General features: G+C 37.7%; 1 protein-coding gene across 2 annotated transcripts in view; it reads left to right on the top strand.

Moving 5' to 3' along the window:
• GMPS (guanosine monophosphate synthase) overlaps positions 1 to 21,799 on the top strand; it is a 98,592-nt gene that overhangs the window by 14,761 nt on the left and 62,032 nt on the right. The window lies entirely within an intron of this gene.

Raw genomic sequence — 21,799 nt, 5'->3', positions numbered from 1 at the left:
ATGCATATAAATGGTTGTGGATAGATCATTGTTTTGGTGTGTTATTGGTAATGGTGAAACTTTTTTATGCTGTGATTTTTCCTGCATTTAACATTTCATGAAAAATTTCAGACAAGCAGGTTAAAAGAAATTTTAGTCAACATTTGTGTCCACCACCTAGATTCTACCATACTTTTCTCAAAAAAATTTATTTTTGTAAAAGCTTAATTCAGATATAATTCAAATACCATAAAATTCTGCCCTACCCCCGTTTAAATGGCACAATTCAATAGTTATTAGTATATTCACAGATTTGTGCAGCCATCACCACAGTCTATTTTTAAACATTCTCATTACCCCAAAAGAAATTCTGTATCCTTTAGCAGTCAGTCCTCATTCCCCCCACCCCCCGCCTCTCCCTCCCAACCCTAGGCAACTACTAATCTATTTTCTATAGATTTGCCTACTTTGGACATTTTATATGACTAGAATCTTACAAAATGTGGTCTCTTGTGACTGGCTTCTTTTATTTAACATAATGCTTTCAAAGTTCATACGTCTGGTAGTATGTGTAAGTACTTTATTCCTTTTTATTAGCAAATAATATTCCATTGTATGGATATAGCACCTTTTATTTATCTATTCATCAGTGGATGGACATTGGGTTGTTTACATTGTTTGGCTATTATGGATAATGCTGCTATGAATATTCCTGTATAGGTTTTTATATAGAAATAATTTTTCATTTCTCAGGGGTATATACCTGGAAGGGGAATTGCTGGGTCATGTGGTAATTTTATATTTAACCTTTCAGTGAACTGTCAGACTGTTTTCCAAAGTGGCTGCAGTATATGAGGTTCCAATTTCTCCACATCCTTGTTAACTCAGCAGGCGGACTCTCAACCACAGCGCCACCAGGGAAGCCCGACACATGTCTTTTTGATTATAGCCATCATAGTGAGTATGAAGTGATATTTCATTGTGATTTTGATTTGCATTTCCCTACTGAAGGATTATCATGAGCATCTTTTTGTGTGCTTATTGACCATTTGTATATTTTATTGGAAGAAATGTCTGTTCAGATCTTTTGCCCATTTTGAAGATGGGTTATTTGTCTTTTTACTGAGTTGTAAGAATTCTTTATTTTAGTGACAGGTCTCTTATCAGAAATATGATTTGCAGATATTTTCTGCCATTCTATATGCTGTTTTTCACTTTCTTAATGATGTCTTCTGCCAAATAAAAGCTTTTTAAAAAAAATTTTTTTTAATAGGCCTAGCTAATTTTGTTTATTTACTTATTTTATTTTTGGCTGTGTCAGGTCTTAAGTTATGGCATGCGGGCTTCTCTCTAGTTGTGGCGTGCGGGCTCAGTAGTTGTGGTGCATGGGCTTAGTTACCCTGCGGCATGTGGAATCTTAGTTCACTGACCAGGGATCGAACAGGCATGCCCTGCATTGGAAGGCGGATTCTTAACCACTGGACCACCAGGGAAGTCCCATAAATCTTCTAGTTTTCATGAAGTGCTACTTATTTTTTTAAATTTTGTCACTGTGCTTTTGTTGTCATATCTAAGAAACATTTCTTAATTCAAGATCCTGAAGAGTTTGTGCAATTGCCTATGCTTTTTAAAAGTTTTATAATTTTAATTTTTATATTTAGGTCTTTCATCTGTTTTAGCTAATTTTTGTATATGCTATAAGGCAAGGTACCAACTTCATTTTTTAAATTTGTGGCTGTCCACTTGTTGCAGTACTGTTTTTTGAAAAAAATATTATTTTACTTTTGAATGACCTTGGCACCCTCCTCAGAAATCAGTTGACCGTTTATTTTTGGACTCTAGTTCTGTCCCATTATCTGTATGTCTATCCTTTTGCCAATATCACATTGTCGTCATTTTGTAGCTTTGAAATTGGGACATGTGAGTCTGCCAGCTTTGTTCTTCTTTTCTAAGCTTGTTTTGGCTATTCTGGGTCCCTTGACTTTCTGTATGAATTTTAGGATAAGCTTATCAATTTCTGCAAAGGCTTTTGATAGAGATTACATTGAATCTGTGGATCAATATGGGGATTAGTACTATCTTAACAGTATTAAGTTTTCTGACACATACATGGGATGTTTTCCCACTTATGTCTAAATCTTTCAGTAGTGTTACATAGCTTTTTAAGTATAGGTTTTGCACTTCTTTAGTTAAATTGTTTTATTCTTTTTGATGATATTGTAAGTGGAATTTTAATCTTAATTACATATTTGGATTGTTTTATTACAAGTGTATACAGTTGATTTTTGTGTATTTATTTTGTATCCTACTACCTTACCAAATGTTTTTATTCTAATAGTATATTAATGGAACTCTCAGGATTTTCTTTATATAAGATCATGTCATCTGCAAATAGAGATAGTTTTACTTTTCCTTTCCATTCTGGATACTTTTAATTTCACTTTCTGGCTTAATTGCCCTGCCTAATACCTCATACTTTTGCATAGAAGTGGTGAGGGCAGAAATCTTTGTTCCTGATCTTAGTTGAGGGGAAAGCATTTAGTCTTTACCCATTAAGTGTAATGTTGACTGTGGGGTTTTCATATATGCTGTTTATCAGATTGAGGGCATTTCCTTCTGTTCGTTTGTTGATTGTCTTTATTATGTTAAGATGTTGGATTTTTGACAAATGCTTTCTCTGCATATATTCTGACCATCATATGGTTTTTGTTCTTTATTGTGTGGATACGTTAGATTAATTGATTTTGGGATATTAAACCAAACTTGCATTCCTGGGATAAATCTCACTTGGCCATGGTGTATAATCCTTTTTTGTAAGTTGCTGGATTTGGCTTGTTAATAAATTTGTTGATTTTTACATCTACATTCATAAGAGATAATGGCTTGAGGACTTCCCTGGTGGTCCAGTGGTAAAGAATCTGCCTTCCAATGCAGGAGACACGGGTTCGATCCCTGGTCATGGAACTAAGATCCCACATGCTGCAGGGCAAATAAGCCTGGGCGCCACAACTGCTGAGCTCATGTGCCACAACTAGAGAAGGGAAAACCTGCACACCCCAATTAGAGAGAAACCTGCACGCTGCCACGAAAGATCCTGTGTGCCACAACTAAGACCTGATGCAGCCAAAATACGGAAAGAAAGAGATAATGGCTGGGAGTTTTCTTGTGATGTCTTTGGTTTTGGTATCAGGACAGTACTCTGGCTTCATAGAATGAGTTGGGATACCATTCACTTTTTTTTTTTTTTTTTTTGGCTGTGCCCAGTGGCACGTGGAATCTTAGTTCCCTGACCAGGGATTGAACCCGTGACCCCTTCAGTGGAAGCCGGGAGTCCTAACCACTGGACCACCAAGGAATTCCCTACCATTTACTTTTTACTAAACTTGCTTTGTGTGATCAGTTTTTGGACTGAGACCCTAGTTTACATTTTAGTGGATCATTTTCATATTAATGCATTACTGTATTGAACTGTGAGATATGTTCCTTCCAAGTCCAACATCTGATTGGGTAAAATAAGGCACAAGACTTAGAGAATCACACTGAAGAAGATAGCTCTTTTAGAGGTAATTGGTATACTTTGAGTGGATGTAGCTTGGGTTAGACTAAAAATTTTTAGGGATAAAAGTATAAACTTTTAATGGATGATTAATCAATCCACATAAGTGGATTTAACTTGATAGGCTTTTGGTTTTGAAACATGAGTGGCTCTTAGGTTTGAGTGAGTGTTGGCCTTGTTATTGACACCATGGCAGAGCTTGACCATCCAGTGCCCCTGAAGGCTGAGGGTAACAGTTGCTTATTGTAACATTGTCTTTCAGTTTGTGGAGAGAAATGGTAGTTTGAAAAAGGTCACAAATAGGTGATTTATTTTGCTTGTTTTTGTAGAGGTAAAAATGTACATGTAGTGAAGTGCACAGATCTTTAAGTGTACAATTCGAGTTTTGACAAACATATATCCCCACGTAACCCCTACCCCAGTCAAGATACAGAACATTTCCATCCCTCCCAAAGTTCCCTCATGTCACTTGGCAATCAGTTCCTCCACTCCTTCAGCAGCAACCACTGTTTTGATTTCTGTATCTATACATTAGTCTTGTTTGTTTTTGAATTTTATATCTGTGGAATCATACAATGATTTTGGCTTCTTTTACTCACTATAACGTTTTTGAGATTTATCAATGTTGTGTGTATCAGTAGTTTGTTCTTTTTTTTTTTTTTTTTTTTTTTTTTTTTTGCGGTACGCGGGCCTCTCACTGTTGTGGCCTCTCCCGTCGCGGAGCACAGGCTCCGGACGCGCAGGCTCAGCGGCCATGGCTCACGGGCCCAGCCACTCCGCGGTACGTGGGATCCTCCCGGACCGGGGCACGAACCCGTGTCCCCTGCATCGGCAGGCGGACTCTCTACTACTGCACCACCAGGGAAGCCCCAGTAGTTTGTTCATTTTTATTATTATGTAATATTCCACTGTATGGATATACCAGAATTTGTTTCGCCATTCACATATTAATGGCCATTTGGACTGTTTCCAGTTTTTGTGGACTTGGGTGTTCACTTCTCTTGTATAAACACCTAGGAGTGAAATTGCTGGAACAGAAGATAGCCCCTGAAGATTTTGGTATTCCCCACTTCCTACAGCTTGGAATATATAGGCTGTAATAATAGGTACTTGATGCCTGGAAGAGATAAATCTTGGTATAGTAAAACAAACTTTTAAAAAGTTACATTATAATATTTTATCCTTAAGGATATTTTTAAAGTATTTTGCTCAGCTGTATTTTAATCAAAATAGTATGTGGTTTGTGGACAAACAGGCTACTTTTAGGTATATAAAAACCAGTAGAAATGAACCACTACTTTATTTGGTAGTAGCAATTTGAATTTTAAATAAAAAAATAATTTGGCAATAAAGTTGATAAAAATAAATAGAATTTGAAGCATTCTGGATTTAACAAGGTTGAAAGTTTTAAAAATGCAACCTTGGATTTGGTGTAGTATTTTCATAGAAAAGCTATTTTCAGGTACTAGATAAGAAAATTTCTGTTGGTTTGTCTGTGAGGCATATTATCCTGTCTAGTCTGGTACCTCTTGAGTTCACCAGCCCTAGCTCTCCAGAGGTTATTTAATAGTACCTCTAAGTGGTTTCTCTTCCCTGATGTCTTTCCTTCATTAGTTACCCCCTTTAAAAAAAAGAGGTAAGTATGCATTATATTTTAATCTCTAAAGCCAAAGATTCAGTATAATGTATATTTTGAAGTCAGGGTCGTAGAGAACTAAACTTAATGGTAGCCATTTTGTACAATTTCCCCTACATTCTTTTTTTTTTTTTTTTTTGCGGTACGCGGGCCCCTCACTGTTGTGGCCTCTCCCGTTGTGGAGCACAGGTTCCGGACGCGCAGGCTCAGCGGCCATGGCTCATGGGCCCAGCCGGTCCACGGCATGTGGGATCTTCCCGGACCGGGGCACGAACCCGTGTCCTCTGCATCGGCAGGCGGACTCTCAACCACTGCGCCACCAGGGAAGCCCCCTACATTCTTATATATTTCTGCTATATATGGCCAGGGAAAGCAGAATCATAATTTGTTATTGATTCATAACCTGCCATGGATGCTTTGGTGTTAGACAGCTTTTAAAAATTTCACTTTAGGTAGTATTAGAAACATTTTCAGAAAGACAAGTGATGCTTACTTCTTGCGCAGGAGTTTGTGGGTGAGCTCGGCTGAGCTTCACTACTCTTATCCTTTGCTTGGATTAATAAGTAGGCTCTTGGTGTTTTCATGATGATGGCAGAAGCACAGGAGACAAGGAACATAGCTTGGTGCTTTGTGACCACCTAGAGGGGTGGGATAGGGAGGGTGGGAGGGAGGGAAACGCAAGAGGGAAGAGATATGGGAACATATGTATATGTATAACTGATTCACTTTGTTATAAAGCAGAAACTAACACACCATTGTAAAGCAATTATACTCCAATAAAGATGTAAAAAAAAATGGCTTAAGGCTTGGCACACTATCACTTCTGCCCTCATTACATTGGCAAAAGCAGGTCTCGTGGTTCAGCTCAGGGTCAAGAGTGATACATTCTGCCTATAATAGGACAAACTGCAAAGTGGCATGACAAAAGGCATGGATATAAGGAATAGTGAAGAATTAGGGCCAGTGTAGTCTGTTACGTATGGAAAATTTAAAAACATGCACAAGTAGAGCAAAGAGTATAATGTCTCTGTCACTTACCTCAGTAGTTATAAACATGTGGTCAGTTTTCCTTCACATACGTTTACTTAGTGCCTCATAGTAAGTTACATATGTCTGTAAATCATATCAGTGTTTTCTTAGGCCAGTGTCTCAAGGCAATAGAAATAAAAACAAAAATAAACTAATGGGACCTAGTCAAACTTACAGGCTTTTGCACAGCTAAGGAAACCATACACAAGATGAAAGGACAACCTACAGGATGGGAGAAAATATTTGCAAATGATGCAACTGACAAGGGCTTAATTTCCAAAATATACAAACAGCTCATACAACTCAACAACAACAAAAAACAACCCAATTGAGAAATGGGCAGAAGACCTAAATAGACATTTTTCCAAAGAAGAAATACAGATGGCCAACAGGCACATGAAAAGATGCTTAACATTGCTAATTATTAGAGAGATGCAAATCACAACTATAGTGAGGTACCACCTTACACCAGTCAGAATGGCCATCATTAAAAAGTTTACAAATAACAAATGCTGGAGAGGGTGTGGAGAAATGGGAACCCTCCTGCACTGTTGGTGGGAATGTAAGTTGGTGCAGCTACTATGGAGGTTCCTCGTAAAACTAAAATAGAATTACCATATGATCAAGCAATCCCACTCCTGGGCATATTCCAGATAAAACTCTAATTTGAAAAGATACATGTACCCCTATGTTCATAACAGCACTATTTACAGTAACCAAGACATGGAAGCACCCTAAATGTCCATCAACAGATGAATGGATAAAGAAGATGTGGTATATATACACAATGGAATATTACTCAACCATAAAAAGAACAAAATAATGCCATTTGCAGCAACGTGGATGCAACTAGAGGTTGTCATACTAAGTGAAGTAAGTCAGAAAGAGAAAGAACAAATACCACATGATAATTATATGTGGAATCTAAAATATGACACAAAAGAACTTATCTACGAAAAAGAAACAGACTCACAGACATAGAGAACGGACTTGTGGTTGCCAAGGGGGAAGGGGGGTTGAGGGAGGGATGAGTGGGAGGTTGGGGTTAGCAGATGTAAGCTATTACATGTAGAATGGATAAACAACAAGGTCCTACTGTATGACACCGGGAACTATATTCAGTATCCTATGATAAACCATAATGGAAAAGAATATAAAAAAAGAATGTATATATATGTATAACTGAATCACTTTGCTGTACAGCAGAAATTAACAACATTGTAAATCAACTCTACTTCAGTTACAAAAAAAGAGTTACATATGTCTTGTCTCTATTTTAGTAGGTTAAGATGGATCAGTTGATTCAGGGTGTTGCCATCTTATTCATCTGTTATCAAATTTCTCATCAGTCTTTAATGATTTTAATAGCCAACACCTAGTTCAGTGCTTCTCACAGATCTGCAATAAAGATCGAGTTTTTAAAAAACATTTCCAGTCCTACCATGACTGCTGTTTTTATAAAATACAATAAACTTTTAGACAAATGAAACTTAAAACTCTAAGACATAGAAAATAAAAGCCCCACATTTTTATTATAGATTCAAGGAAATAAAATTATTGTCAACTTGTTATATAAGTTTATGAATGCTTATATAAAATTTATGTACCTTTTGTTATTATGAACTGGCAACAGTTTGCATACCAGCACTGATCCTTTTGTGGACCACAGTAGCCTTATATACATTATTTTATGAGAGATAGCAAAATGATGATATTCTAATTCTATTCTTTCTGGAACTGTTTATAAAGAACTTTCTTTCACTTACTGCGTGGTTACTTATGGCAGAGTTGATACTAGAAAGGCAGAATGCATGCTTGATTCCTTTCCTAACTTTGACCAATTTTGTGCATAATTTTTTCAAGTTTTATTAACTCATTGTTTTCAACAAAGTGTAGTTCAGGCACATGTTACAGTAGAAAGGGCAAGATGTAGAAAGGAGGTTGGGTTTATGAAGTATAATAGTTGTATCTTGAAAAGTGGACCATGTGCTAAATACTTGTGAAATTGTGACATTCTACGTTTAAACTTTAAAGTTTTTCTTAGGAAAAAATGTATAGACCTAAGCTAAAATTACTTCTTAAAAGGATTTTAGGAAAAGTAATTAAAGGTAAAATTGTGTCTGTTCACAAACTCAGTATATTTAGGAAGAGAAAGCCCTTTGATTATCTTTCATCTCTGCATGAAAAGTATCATCTAAGGTCATCTTTAGTATACTGATAGTATGGGGAGATGAACTGAATAGAGGCTGTTTAGGTATATAAATCTATAATATTCTTTCTATTTCTTTGTCTCTTTGCAAAGAAGCTTTGGTTCTTGTTCATGTGAACAGGCAACACACACTTGAATCACCATCCAAAGAAGTATTTTTTGTTAAAGTAGTAGATCTCAGTCACAATTGGAATGCAGAGTCAGTCAGAAAAACTAAAGGTCAATATAAAGAAAAAATCTGTGAGGAGTATAACTAAACAGATAAGCATGGACATGGTTCAAAACTTTTCCTTCTAATATTTTAATGGTATGACAACAGTTGTTACTGAATGTTGTTTCTGTGTGTGTGTGTGTGTATGTACATTGCCAACTTTTAGAAGTAGGATGGTTTGGGCTAATTAAGAGTGGGTTAGATTTATCTAGAGATAACCTTGATCCTCTGTTGGCTAATGCTCATCATCAAATGGGAAAAGTAGCTATAATAAAACTTTTAAGGATTGAAAAATCATGAGGTAAAGAATAGTGTACTTTGATTTTAGCCAACGGTGCCAAGTTTTCTTAATTATTTAATTTAAAACTGGCTACATAAGTATAGTTTGTCAGCCAAATAACATTGCTATAGCTTTCTGGAAAGACTCTTTTAGGGTCATTGAAATCCAAGGGGAAAATATATAATTGATTTCAAAAGGTTTAAAAATTGGAATTAGAAATTGTAACACTGGAATAAATTTTTATTTCCCCTGAAGTTGGAAAATAAAGGTAATAAACAGTTGTGTGTTTATTTTCTTACCCAGTGATCATATGTATCAATTAAACCCATTAGAACTATATTTAACATTAGAACTATATTTAATTTACCTGAGAAGTTGAAATTCCTCAACCATCTCCACGGTTAGAGTTTGTGTACATGGGGTCTGGCTGTCTTTAAGTGGGTGCTAGTAGTAGTATCTGAATCCAAGCTAAACCGCTTTTTAATTCATTGATTTAGATAGTACATTCAGACTGTTCATTATGGTCAGGAATAGTGCCCACTTGAACTTGAAAGGAGCTGTTGGCACCCTTACACATAAGGGGAGAAGAAGATTTGGAATGACTTTGAAGAATCAAGAGCCATATTTGTTTATTCAAAAGAAGATGAAGTTGTAATCAGAACTACTACAAATTGGTTCAATAAAGGAGAAAAAATAATTAAATTAAAAGCAATATGGAATTCATAGTAGCATGATCCCAGATAGCATGTAGAAACAAAGCAGGAACATTGAATAACTACTAGCTTGAAATCTCATTAGGGAAAAGTGTTTCCTCAACGTATGAACTCATTAACAAACCAGGAGCAGTAAAAGGCTAAGACAATGCTATATGTCACTAGAGACTTGTATTTCCCAAACCTGTTGAACACTGAAAACTTAAAAAAATAGTAATTTATTGAAGATATTTACTTAAGAGGTCTATAGGTTGCATACTTAGATTAAACAAGATAGAGAAAAATGAATGCAGACGAATTGAGTGATCAGAATTTTTGCTTATAATGCTTAGTATCTACAAATGTATTGAAATTATAAGACAAATGGAACAAAACTTAGTGATCTTAATTTAGGCAACATGAAATAGTCGATGATAAGTAAGTGCTGCTTAAGCAGATGTATGACATCATTTCCTAAAGGCATTTAATACATTTATTATGTAAAATGAACAATTATATAACTGTCACCTGTATTCAATAATTGCACCTAGAATTTTTAATATATATTTCAGAGACTTAGGCTTTTTTAGAACTTATATACTACTTAGGTATAGATAAAACATATCTATATATCTATTTATATGAAATAAATTAGTTCTAGTATTTCTAAACTTTCTTCATGTTTAGCCTGACTCTTCTGAATTACTTTTTCTTTTTTTTTTTTGCGGTACGTGGGCCTCTCACCGCTGCGGCCTCTCCCGTTGCGGAGCATAGGCTTCGAACACGCAGGCTCAGTGGCCATGGCTCACGGGCCCAGCCGCTCCGCGGCATGTGGGATCTTCCCGGACCGGGGCACGAACCCGTGTCCCCTGCATCGGCAGGCGGACTCTAAACCACTATACCACCAGGGAAGCCCCTGAATTACTTTTTGACTTGAGTTGTCCAGGTTCTGTTTTTCCACAGATCTCTTATTCCATCAAGAATTTTGATGATTCATTATTCCTTGTGAGTACTCAGTTACTTCTGGGATTTTTTTCCAGGCCACTGAGAATTCATTCTGGAATTTTTGATCCTAGCACTCCTTTGTTCTTACCAGAAGATGTCAATGGAAGTTTTTCAGGTAATAACCAGAACTGAGTCCTTCTTCAAATGGTTTTTATTTTTTTTTTTTTTAATAAATTTATTTATTTATTTTTGGCTGCGTTGGGTCTTCGTTGCTGCACGTGGCTTTCTCTAGTTGAGGTGAGTGGGGGCTACTCTTCGTTGAGGTGCATGGGCTTCTCATTGCGGTGGCTTCTCTTGTTGCAGAGCACCTAGGCCCACCTAGGCGCACGGGATTCAGTAGTTGCAGCACACAGGCTCAGTAGTTGTGGCACAAGGGCTTAGTTGTTCCACGGCATGTGGGACCTTCCTGGACCAGGAATCGAACCTGTGTCCCCTGCATTGGCAGTTGGATTCTTAACCACTGCGCCACCAGGGAAGCCCTTCAAATGTTTTTTAAATGTTTTGCTGACTGAAGTGTTACGGGGTTGCACTTGTCCAGGCATACCATTACGAATAAGAAGCCACTACACTTTCCAGGGATCTTACTCATTCTTACTGTTCATAGAATGCATAGAGAAATGGTGTACTTGGTGAGATACATAATGCTCCAGCATGGCTATTCTAGATGACTTTCAGCCATGCTCACCTGTATTTCTTTCCCTGAACTCTTGGGGCATCTTTCTGCTCTAAGGGAGATTTCCTGAGAGATTCTGGGAATCACTTTCCCTTAAAGGATTTTATGTCAAATTGTACATAACTATGACCATGGCAGTGACAGCTTTGTCATTGGGCTAATGGAAAATTTAAGATATAGCATGATTTCAGAGATGTTTGATTTCCTTTAGTTGACATGTTTGAGATTGATGCAGAGAGGACAGCATACTACTCTGTGGGACTGTGGAGAGTTTAAAAGAGCAGTTTAGGCTAAAGAGTAGACAAAGCCTCATAGGACTTGGAAAGTATTTTGGACTTTATTGAACTTTATTCTAAGGGAAAGTCACTATAGGGTTTTAAGCAGGGGTAGGACTTGAATCAGATTTTTGTTTTCTTTCAAGCACACAGTCATGTTAACCAAGTGATCAAAGTCAGTATTACCAATAGTGGAACAAAGTGACATTGTGTCCTTGCCATTGTATGACATCAGGAGAAGGCAGTGTAAAATCATCACCAATGTAAAATTGTTGCCAAAAAGAAATGTTTATCTAGAGTCTAATCATGAGAAAGGAAACCCATCCTGGTTGTGGGTCATTCTACAAAAAGCTACTCTGAACTTTTAAAAATGTCAGTGTCATGAAAGACCATAAAAATGTGAAGAGGTGAATAGTTCTAGATTAATGTGTTGCAAAATGTGTGGTCTTCAATAGCGTTCTGGAATTAAAGGAAAAAAAAAAGCCATAGAGGTATTTGTGACATTTGGGAAAATTTGTGTATAGATACTAACAGTGTTAAATTTCTTGGGTGTGAAAAAGGTATTGTAGTTATGCAGGGGAATGTTCCAATTTGTAGGAGGTCCATGATGAAAAGATGTTTGGGGAGTGAAAAATCTACAATTTACTTTCCAGTTGTTTAGGGGAAAAAGTATATATATAGGTAGAAATAAACCAAATGTGGCAAAATGTTACTAATTGTTAAATTTAGTTGGAGAATGCTGTTCATTGTACCATACTTTCAACTTTTTGTACGTTCAAAAGTTTTCAAAATAAAAGGAGGGTATAACAAGCATATGGTAAGGTCAGGAGCTATAGTCTGTTTTTTTTTTTTTTTTTTTTTAGTCTCTTTGTTTTAATCCTTTAGTTGTAGGCTCAAACTTCATTCAGCATTGTATGTGAGGTGATGGGCTCTTACGAAAAATCTTTGGTGAGGTTGATTCATCTAAAGTACCTGAAATGTTGGATAATTTTGTGAAGAAACTGTACTATTTTTTTAGTTATAGATTTGGTGAGATTAGATAGATAAAAGTCAAATTTCCAGTTGTCTTTTGGTAATGAAAGGATTATTCTGAGTAGTTGAGAATCTCAGATCACTAAAATGGGTGTGGGTGGGTATTTTTAAAATCTTTCTTAACCCTAAAACTTTTAATTTTATTTCAACAATTGAAGGCTTCTAATTTGAAAGGGCTTTTTTTTTTTTTTTTTTGCGGTACGCGGGCCTCTCACTGCCTTGGCCTCTCCGGTTGCGGAGCGCAGGCTCAGCGGCCATGGCTCATGGGCCCAGCCGCTCCGCGACATGTGGGACCTTCCCAGACCGGGGCACGAACCCATGTCCCCTGCACCGGCAGGCGTACTCTCAACCACTGCGCCACCAGGGAAGCCCCAAAAGGGCTTTTAAAGGCAATTACACGAATAAGTTTAGTATTGATGAAATTCAATTTCAACAATCGTTTATATAGTATAATAGTTCTTTTCTTGGAGACATCAACAGAACATTATTTCACTCATGATGGAAACTTTTTAAAGTAATAAAGCTTACCCCTTTTAAGTACCAAAATATTAAAAAGTAAAATAACTTTGAAGGTAGTCTTCCAGAAATATAATGCATATTTAGTCACTTTCCTTCTGCAGTGCTAATTATTTTGGGGTTTGAAAAGACTTACATTTTAGTCCTATCCCCAGGCAACTGGCATTTTCTTCATCTGTAAAACAAATACATTATGAATAAGAAAATATGTAAGACACCTGAAATAAAAGGTACAGACTCTTAGTTCCCTTCTTTTGCTTTATTTAAAAAATATTTATTGTAAAATAAGACACATGTAAAGAAAACTACACGCAACAAATGTGTAGTTGAGTGAGTTATAAGTTTTTAACCAATATATTCAAAGGGTTTTTTTCTTTAAAGCCAAATAATATTGTTGAGAGTATGTCTTGGGATTGGTTGTTCTGGGTTTATAGTCTAATTTTGATTCATATTCTTTCATGCCTTGCAGGATTTTAATACCTTTTCGCTTATTTAGAAATAGCACATTTCAGTTTTCATCTGTTGTTTGAGTTTGTATTTCTGTCTTGCTCGCTTTAGAGATATTATTCTATTCCTTATTTCCTTTTTTACTTTTGGTAACTTTGTATGGAATTTAACTTCTATGCTTACTGATTCTCTTCCATGCAAACTTAATTTCTTGCATTTTACTTTAAAAAAATTTTTATTTTATATTGGAGTATAGTTGATTAACAATGTTCTGCTAGTATCAGGTGTATTTCTTGCATTTTTTTTTTTTTTTCTTTTGGCTCCCCACATGGATCTTAGTTCTGGGACCAGGGATGGAACCTGTGCCCCCTGCAGTGGAAACATGGAGTCCTAACCACTGGACCACCAGGGAATTCCTAGTATTTCTTGCATTTTTTTTTTTTTTTCTTTTGGCTCCCCACATGGATCTTAGTTCTGGGACCAGGGATGGAACCTGTGCCCCCTGCAGTGGAAACATGGAGTCCTAACCACTGGACCACCAGGGAATTCCTAGTATTTCTTGCATTTTTAGAATACCTTCTAAATTTTCAGATACTTTCTACAAATTGATAGAGCTCCCTCTTCTGTTAAAATCATGGCAGTTTGTTTTCTGAGCATTCCTGGCACTGATTCCTCCTCACACTTTAGTCTGGCCCTTCTGTTTTCCTTATCTTATTTTTTTTTGAATTTTATTTAATTTATTTTTTTAAACAGCAGGTTCTTATTAGTCATCAGTTTTATACACATCAGTGTATACATGTCAATCCCAATCGCCTAATTCATCACACCCCCACCCATAACCCCCCACGGCTTTTCCCTCTTGGTGTCCATACATTTGTTCTCTACATCTGTGTCTCAGTTTCTGCCCGGCAAACCAGTTCATCTGTACCATTTTTCTAGGTTCTACATATACGCGTTAATATACAATGTTTGTTTTTCTCTTTCGGACTTGCTTCACTCTGTATGACAGTCTCTAGATCCATCCACATCTCAACAAATGACCCAGTTTCATTCCTTTTTATGTCTGAGTAATATTTCATCGTATATATGTACCACATCTTCTTTATCCATTCGTCTGTCGATGGGCATTTAGGTTGCTTCCATGACCTGGCTATTGTAAATAGTGCTGCAATGAACATTGGGGTGCATGTGTCTTTTTGAATTATGTTTTTCTCTGTGTATATGCCCAGTAATGGGATTGCTGGATTATATGGTAATTCTATTTTTAGTTTTTTAAGGCCCCTCCATACTGTTCTCCATAGTGACTGTATCAGTTTACATTCCCACCAACAGTGCAAGAGGGATCCCTTTTCTCTACACCCTCTTCAGCATTTGTTGTTTTAGAATGAGTTTGGGAGTGTTCCTTCCTCCGCAGTTTTTTGGAAGAGTTTGAGGAGGATGTGTGTTAGCTCTTCTCTAAATGTTTGATAGAATTCACCTGTGATGCCATCTGGTCCTGGACTTTTGTTTGTTGGAAGATTTTTTTGTTCTTTTTTTTTTGCGGTATGTAGGCCTCTCACTGTTGTGGCCTCCCGTTGCAGAGCACAGGCTCCGGATGCACAGGCTCAATGGCCACAGCTCACAGGCCCAGCTGCTCCGCAGCATGTGGGATCTTCCCAGACCGGGGCACGAACCCATGTCCCCTGCATCAGCAGATGGACTCTTGACCACTGCGCCATCAGGGAAGCCCCTGTTGGAAGATTTTAAATCACAGTTTCAATTTTGTTACTTGTGATTGATCTGTTCATATTTTCTATTTCTTGCTGGTTCAGTCTTGGAAGGTTATACTTTTCTAAGAATTTGTCCGTTTCTTCCAGGTTGTCCATTTTATTGGCATAGAGTTGTTTGTAGTAGTCTCTTAGGATGCATTGTATTTCTGCGGTGGCTGTTGTAACTTCTCGTTTTTCATTTCTAATTTTATTGATTTGAGTCCTCTCCCTCTTTTTCTTGATGAGTCTGTCTAATGGTTTATCAATTTTGTTTAACTTCTCAAAGAACCAGGTTTTAGTTTTAGTGATCTTTGCTATTGTTTTCTTTGTTTTTATTTCATTTATTTCTCCCCTGAGCTTTATGATTTCTTTCCTTCTGCTAACTTGGGGTTTTGTTTGTTCTTATTTCTCTAGTTCCTTTAGCTGTAAGGTTAGATTGTTTATTTGAGATTTTTCTTGTTTCTTGTCGTAGGCTTGTATAGCTATAAACTTCCCTCTTAGAACTGCGTTTGCTATATCCCATAGGTTTTGTATTGTCGTGTTTTCATTGTCACTTGTCTCTAGGTATTTTTTGATTTCCTCTTTAATTTCTTCAGTGATCTCTTGGTTATTTGGTAATGTAGTGTTTAGCCTCCATGTGTCTGTGTTGTTTATGTTTTTTCCCCTGTAATTCATTTCTAATCTCATAGCGTTGTGGTTAGAAAAAGATGCTTGATATTTTTTCAGTTTTCTTAAATTTGCTGAGGCTTGATTTGTGACCCAAGCTGTGATATATCCTGGAGAATGTTCCGTGTGCACTTGAGAAGAAAGTGTAATCTGCTGTTTTTGGATGGAATGTCTTATAAATATTAATTAAATCTATCTGGTTTAGTGTGTCATTTAAAGCTTGGGTTTCCTTATTAATTTTCTGTTTGGATGATCTGTCCATCGGTGTAGGTGAGGTGTTAAAGTCCCCCACTATTGTATTACCGTCGATTTCCTCTTTTTCAGCTCTTAGCCGTTGCCTTATGTATTGTGCTCCTATGTTGGGTGCATATATATTTATAATTGTTATATCTTCTGTTTTATTGATCCCTTGATGATTATGTAGTGTCTTTCCTTGTTTCTTGTAACATTCTTTATTTTAAAGTCTATTTTATCTGATATGAGTGTTGCTACTCCAGCTTTCTTTTGATTTCCATTTGCATGGAATATCTTTTTCCATTCCATCACTTTCAGTCTGTATGTGTCCCTAGGTCTGAAGAGGGTCTCTTGTAGACAGCATATATATGGATCTTGTTTTTGTATCTATTCAGCAAGCCTGTGTCTTTTGGTTGGAGCACTTAATCCATTCACATTTAAGGTCATTATCGATACATATGTTCCTATGACCATTTTCTTAAATTGTTTTGGGTTTGTTGTAGGTCCTTTTTTTCTCTTGTGTTTCCCACTTAGAGAAGTTCCTTTAGCATTTGTTGTAGAGCTGGTTTGGTGGTGCTGAATTCTCTTAGCTTTTGCTTTTCTGTAAAGCTTTTGATTTCTCCATCGAATCTGAGTGAGATCCTTGCTGGGTAGAGTAATCTTGGTTGTATGTTCTTCCCTTTCATCACTTTAAGTATATCATGCCACTCCCTTCTGGCTTGTAGAGTTTGTGCTGAGAAATTAGCTGTTAACATTATGGGAGTTCCCTTGTATGTTATTTTTCGTTTTTCAATAATTGAAAAGCAGCAATTATTGCTGCTTTCAATAATTTTTCTTTGTCTTTAATTTTTGCCAATTTGATTACTATGTGTCTTGGCGTGTTTCTCCTTGGGTTTATCCTGCCTGGAACTTGCTGCGCTTCCTGGACTTGGGTGGCTATTTCTTTTCTTATGTTAGGGGAGTTTTCAACTAAAATCTCTTCAAATGTTTTCACGGGTCCTTTCTCTCTCTCTTCTCCTTCTGGGGCCCCTATTATGCGAATGTTGTTGCATTTAATGTTGTCCCAGAGGTCTCTTAGGCTGTCTTCATTTCTTTTCATTCTCTTTTCTTTATTCTGTTCCGCAGCAGTGAATTCCACCATTTGTGATGCCATCTGGTCCTGGACTTTTGTTTGTTGGAAGATTTTTTTGTTCTTTTTTTTTTGCGGTATGTAGGCCTCTCACTGTTGTGGCCTCCCGTTGCAGAGCACAGGCTCCGGATGCACAGGCTCAATGGCCACAGCTCACAGGCCCAGCTGCTCCGCAGCATGTGGGATCTTCCCAGACCGGGGCACGAACCCATGTCCCCTGCATCAGCAGATGGACTCTTGACCACTGCGCCATTCATCCTCTCGATCTTTGCCTCCATTCTTTTTCCGAGGTCCTGTATCATCTTCACTATCAGTATTTTGAATTCCTTTTCTGGAAGGTTGCCTATCTCCACTTCATTTAGTTGTTTTTCTGGTGTTTTATCTTGTTCCTTCACCTGGTACGTAATCCTCTGCCTTTTCATCTTGTCTATCTTTCTATGAATGTGGTTTTTGTTCCACAGGCTTCAGGATTGTAGTTCTTCTTGCTTCTCCTGTCTGCCCTCTGGTGGATGAGACTATCTAAGAGGCTTGTTCAGGTTTCCTGATGGGAGGGACTGGTGGTGGGTAGAGCTGACTGTTGCTCTGGTGGGCAGAGCTCAGTAAAACTATAATCTGTTTGACTGCTGATGGGTAGGGCTGGGTTCCCTCCCTGTTGGTTGTTTGGCCTGAGACAACCCAACAGTGGAGCCTACCTGGGCTCTTTGGTGGGGCTAATGGCAGCCTCTGGGAGGGCTCATGCCAAGGAGTACTTTCCAGAACTTCTGCTGCCAGTGTCCTTGTCCCCATGGTGAGCCACAGCCACCCCCCGCCTCTGCAGGAGACCGTCCAACACTAGCAGTTAGGTCTGGTTCAGTCTCCTATGGGGTCACTGCTCCTTCCCCTGTGTCCCGATGCGTACACTACTTTGTGTGTGCCCTCCAGGAGTGGAATCTCTGTTTCCCCGAGTCCTGTCAAAGTCCTGCAATCAAATCCCACTAGGCTTCAACGTCTGATTCTCTAGGAATTTCTCCTCCCGTTGCTGGACCACCAGGTTGAGAAGACTGACATGGGGCTCAGAACCTTCATTCCAGTGTGTGGACTTCTGTGCTATAAGTGTTCTCCAGTCTGTGAGTCACCCACCCAGCAGTTATGGGATTTGATTTTGCTGTGATTGTGCCCCTCTACTGTCTCATTGTGGCTTCCCCTTTGTCTTTGGATGTGGGATATCTTTTTTGGTGAGTTCCAGTGTCTTCCTGTCAATGATTGTCCAGCAGCCTATTGTGATTCTGGTGTTCTCACAAGAGGGAGTGAGAGCATGTCCTTCTACTCCGCCATCTTGGTTCAGGCTTATCCTATTAATTTTGATTCTCATCCTAGCAGTTGCTCCTTATTGTGAGCCCTGACCCAGAAGGGAGTCCTGGCCTGTCAGTTTCAAAGGTTTAGGGGAATTAAACCCTTAGGTTCTCTTGCTGCCTCTGCTCCATTGGAGTGGCCACACCTCCTCCCAGTGCAGCTGCTGTTCTTAAATTGGCCCCTGTGCCTTTTAGCTACTACCTGTTGGCCATTGTGGAATTCTCTGGTTTTCTTTAATGATTCCTGGTTGCTTCCCACACAGATGCTGTAACACCAGGGATTGTGGCTCTGGCAGTTCATTCCCACCAGCTTGTATTTTGGGGTTCTTGGAGGAATAACTTACCATTTAGTTATATATGTCTTGGGTTCTGGTTTTGATATCCGGTGGTCAGTGATATGAGGAGATTCAGGAGGATCCAAAAATGATGCCATTTCCATATTTATAGTATCTGCAAGATTCTTTTGCTTTATTCTTAAATAGGGTGCTGAATATGGTTTAGTTTTTACTTAACATTCTTGCTATCATAAAAGATATGAACGTTACTTACTTTATTATGATGACTTCAGGTCACCTGAGAGGGATAGCCTTCCTCTTTAGTTTTAAATCAATTTTATAAATAGATATAATAGGTTTTTCTGTCTTGTGATGTTGAATTTCATTTGTCTCAACTAATGGTGTGACTAATGAGCTATTGTTCTCTTTAGGGTGCTCTTTCTAATCCCTTGAGGGTTTGGAAGCCTAATGATCAGACTTTACAACTCTGTATGAAGTAAGAGTAAATAGATTCAAGGTTTTCAGGGAATGAAACTTTTGCTTTTATTACTGGTGACCTTTTTGCTTTTCCCTGAGTTGTTGAAGCTTTTTGCTGGATAGGCAAGTTGATAGCTGAGGTAGAAAGAAGTGAGGCAAGGATTCAGTGTTTCCTCAGTGATCTCTGATGTCATTTGATTGAACAGCTTTAAAACGTGCTAAGAAAACTATAAAATTTTCTTTTAAAACTAATTTATTTAAGAAAAAAATGGTTGATTTAAAGAAATAGACAGTCCTCACTGTGTGATAGTAAAATGATCGTAAAAATGGACTTGCAAGCTGAAACCATGCAAAGCAATCATATAATCAATGGGAAAATTATGATGGTTTTGTGACGTTTTAAAATTTTTTGTTGAAATATTCTTACTGTTAATTATAAAGAATAGGGAAGTAGTGAAACTACTATTTAGTATAACTTAAAACTTTAGAAACATTGAGAATTGTGCTTTATTTCTTTTTATTTTTTTAATTTAATTTAATTTTTTTTTTTTTGCGGTACGCGGGCCTCTCACTGTTGTGGCCTCTCCCCATGCGGAGCACAGGCTCCGGACGCGCAGTCTCAGTGGCCATGGCTCACAGGCCTAGCTGCTCCGCCTCATGTGGGATCTTCCTGGACCGGGGCACGAACCCGCATCCCCTGCATCGGCAGGCGGACTCTCAACCACTGCGCCACCAGGGAAGCCCTATTTCTTTTTAAGCTACTCTTGATAAGTTTTTTACACAGTGCTTCCCTTCACATCTTTTCTATGCTTTGATGGCTTTCAACATTTTATCCTTTGCACTTTGAATGTCATGAAATATCTCCAAGAGTTTCTTTAATTTGTAATTTGAAGTATTTTCTCAGAGTGACTTCCTCTGGGACATTGTTATCTGTTTTATCACAACCACTCATTGATGTTGATAAGTTGCCTTCACTAAGTTCCTCTGAGTGCACATCTAGAGGGGCTTATACTGCAGCAGTGTCAACCTTGCCACAGCCAGCTATTTCTTCTATAATTCCATTTACATTGGATTCGAAATTCACTTCCAGCATATCACTTTTAATTTCTTTGGTGCACTTTCATCTTTGTTGATTATCCATGTGTGTAAGATGCCATGTGAATTTATCACTGGGCAACAAGAAGGCAGCACAATTGTACTCTCGGCTGTTTGTTGTGCAGTGACTAATCACCAGTAGACTTTGAGAGAAGGGACACGATTGGCTATTGATCATGATGTTCGTCTTATTTATGTGATGATTTGTGAACTGACGAGCAACTTTATGTAATTATTATATGTTAATGTATGTTAACTGAAATTGGAGCCATGATATTGGGGACTGTTTGTAGTTAACTAAACCCTGGTATAAAGCATGGCATGAAATTCTTGCGTATCAGAATCATGCAAAGTGAGAACTCTGCCTGTAATATGAGAAAACAGGTTGTACTTGGATTTGGTGAAAATTGTGAAGGTGATAATGGACCTAAATCTGAGACATTTATACAATAACATAGTGGTCTTTAAAAAGTACTTTATTCTTTACAAAAAATAAATTTTAAAAACTTTTAGATAAATTCCTTAAAGGGGAATGTGTATGTATATACGTATACTAAGACTAAGGGTAAAGGTCTGAAGGGAGAAAGTTTTAGCATTTCTTGCATTAATATATTCTATAAACTTCTGTTTTCTGTGATCTGATTATTCTACATTGCTTGATATTCTTATGATTATAACCTTCATTTTGTGATCTGAGGAATTCTTTCTGGCCTATGGTTGAGTTCCTCTCACAAATCCTCCTCTGTAGATGCCTGTGATCGTTGCTTTTTCATTACTGCAGTGAAGAAGTGTTAGTGGTGTTGTGAAGTCTGCATTTCTTTTTATTTACTTTTTAAAAAAATATTTATGTATTTATTTATTTATTTGGCTACGCCGGGTTTTAGTTGTGGCAGATGGGATTTTTGTTGTGGTGTGAGGAATCTTCAGTTGCAGCACGTGGGATATTTTGGTTGCGGCATGCAGGCTGTTAGTTGTGGTAGGCGGTATCTAGTTCCTTGACCAGGGATGGAACCTGGGCCCCCTGCATTGGGAGCGTGGAGTTTTAACCTCTGGACTACCAGGGAAGTCACAGTCTGCATGTATTTATTCACTTAAATGGAGAGGGAAGAGGGATGAAAGTGTTACACAGATGCCTAAGGGGCTGGCTTAAGATTTTTTTTTAGTGTGCAAATTTTACAACTGGAGGGGGAAAAACTACAAAAATATGTGTATTGTAAATATTTGAACATACTGAAGAGCATAAAGGAAAATTTTAAATCACCTACTATAATTCCATTAGTACTCAGATACTGCCTCTGTTAATA

This window comes from Neophocaena asiaeorientalis, unplaced genomic scaffold (genome assembly GCF_003031525.2).
Source record: "Neophocaena asiaeorientalis asiaeorientalis breed wild unplaced genomic scaffold, Neophocaena_asiaeorientalis_V1.1 scaffold556, whole genome shotgun sequence".
Taxonomy (NCBI): domain Eukaryota; kingdom Metazoa; phylum Chordata; class Mammalia; order Artiodactyla; family Phocoenidae; genus Neophocaena; species Neophocaena asiaeorientalis.
This window is presented reverse-complemented; position numbering and strand designations above follow the sequence as displayed.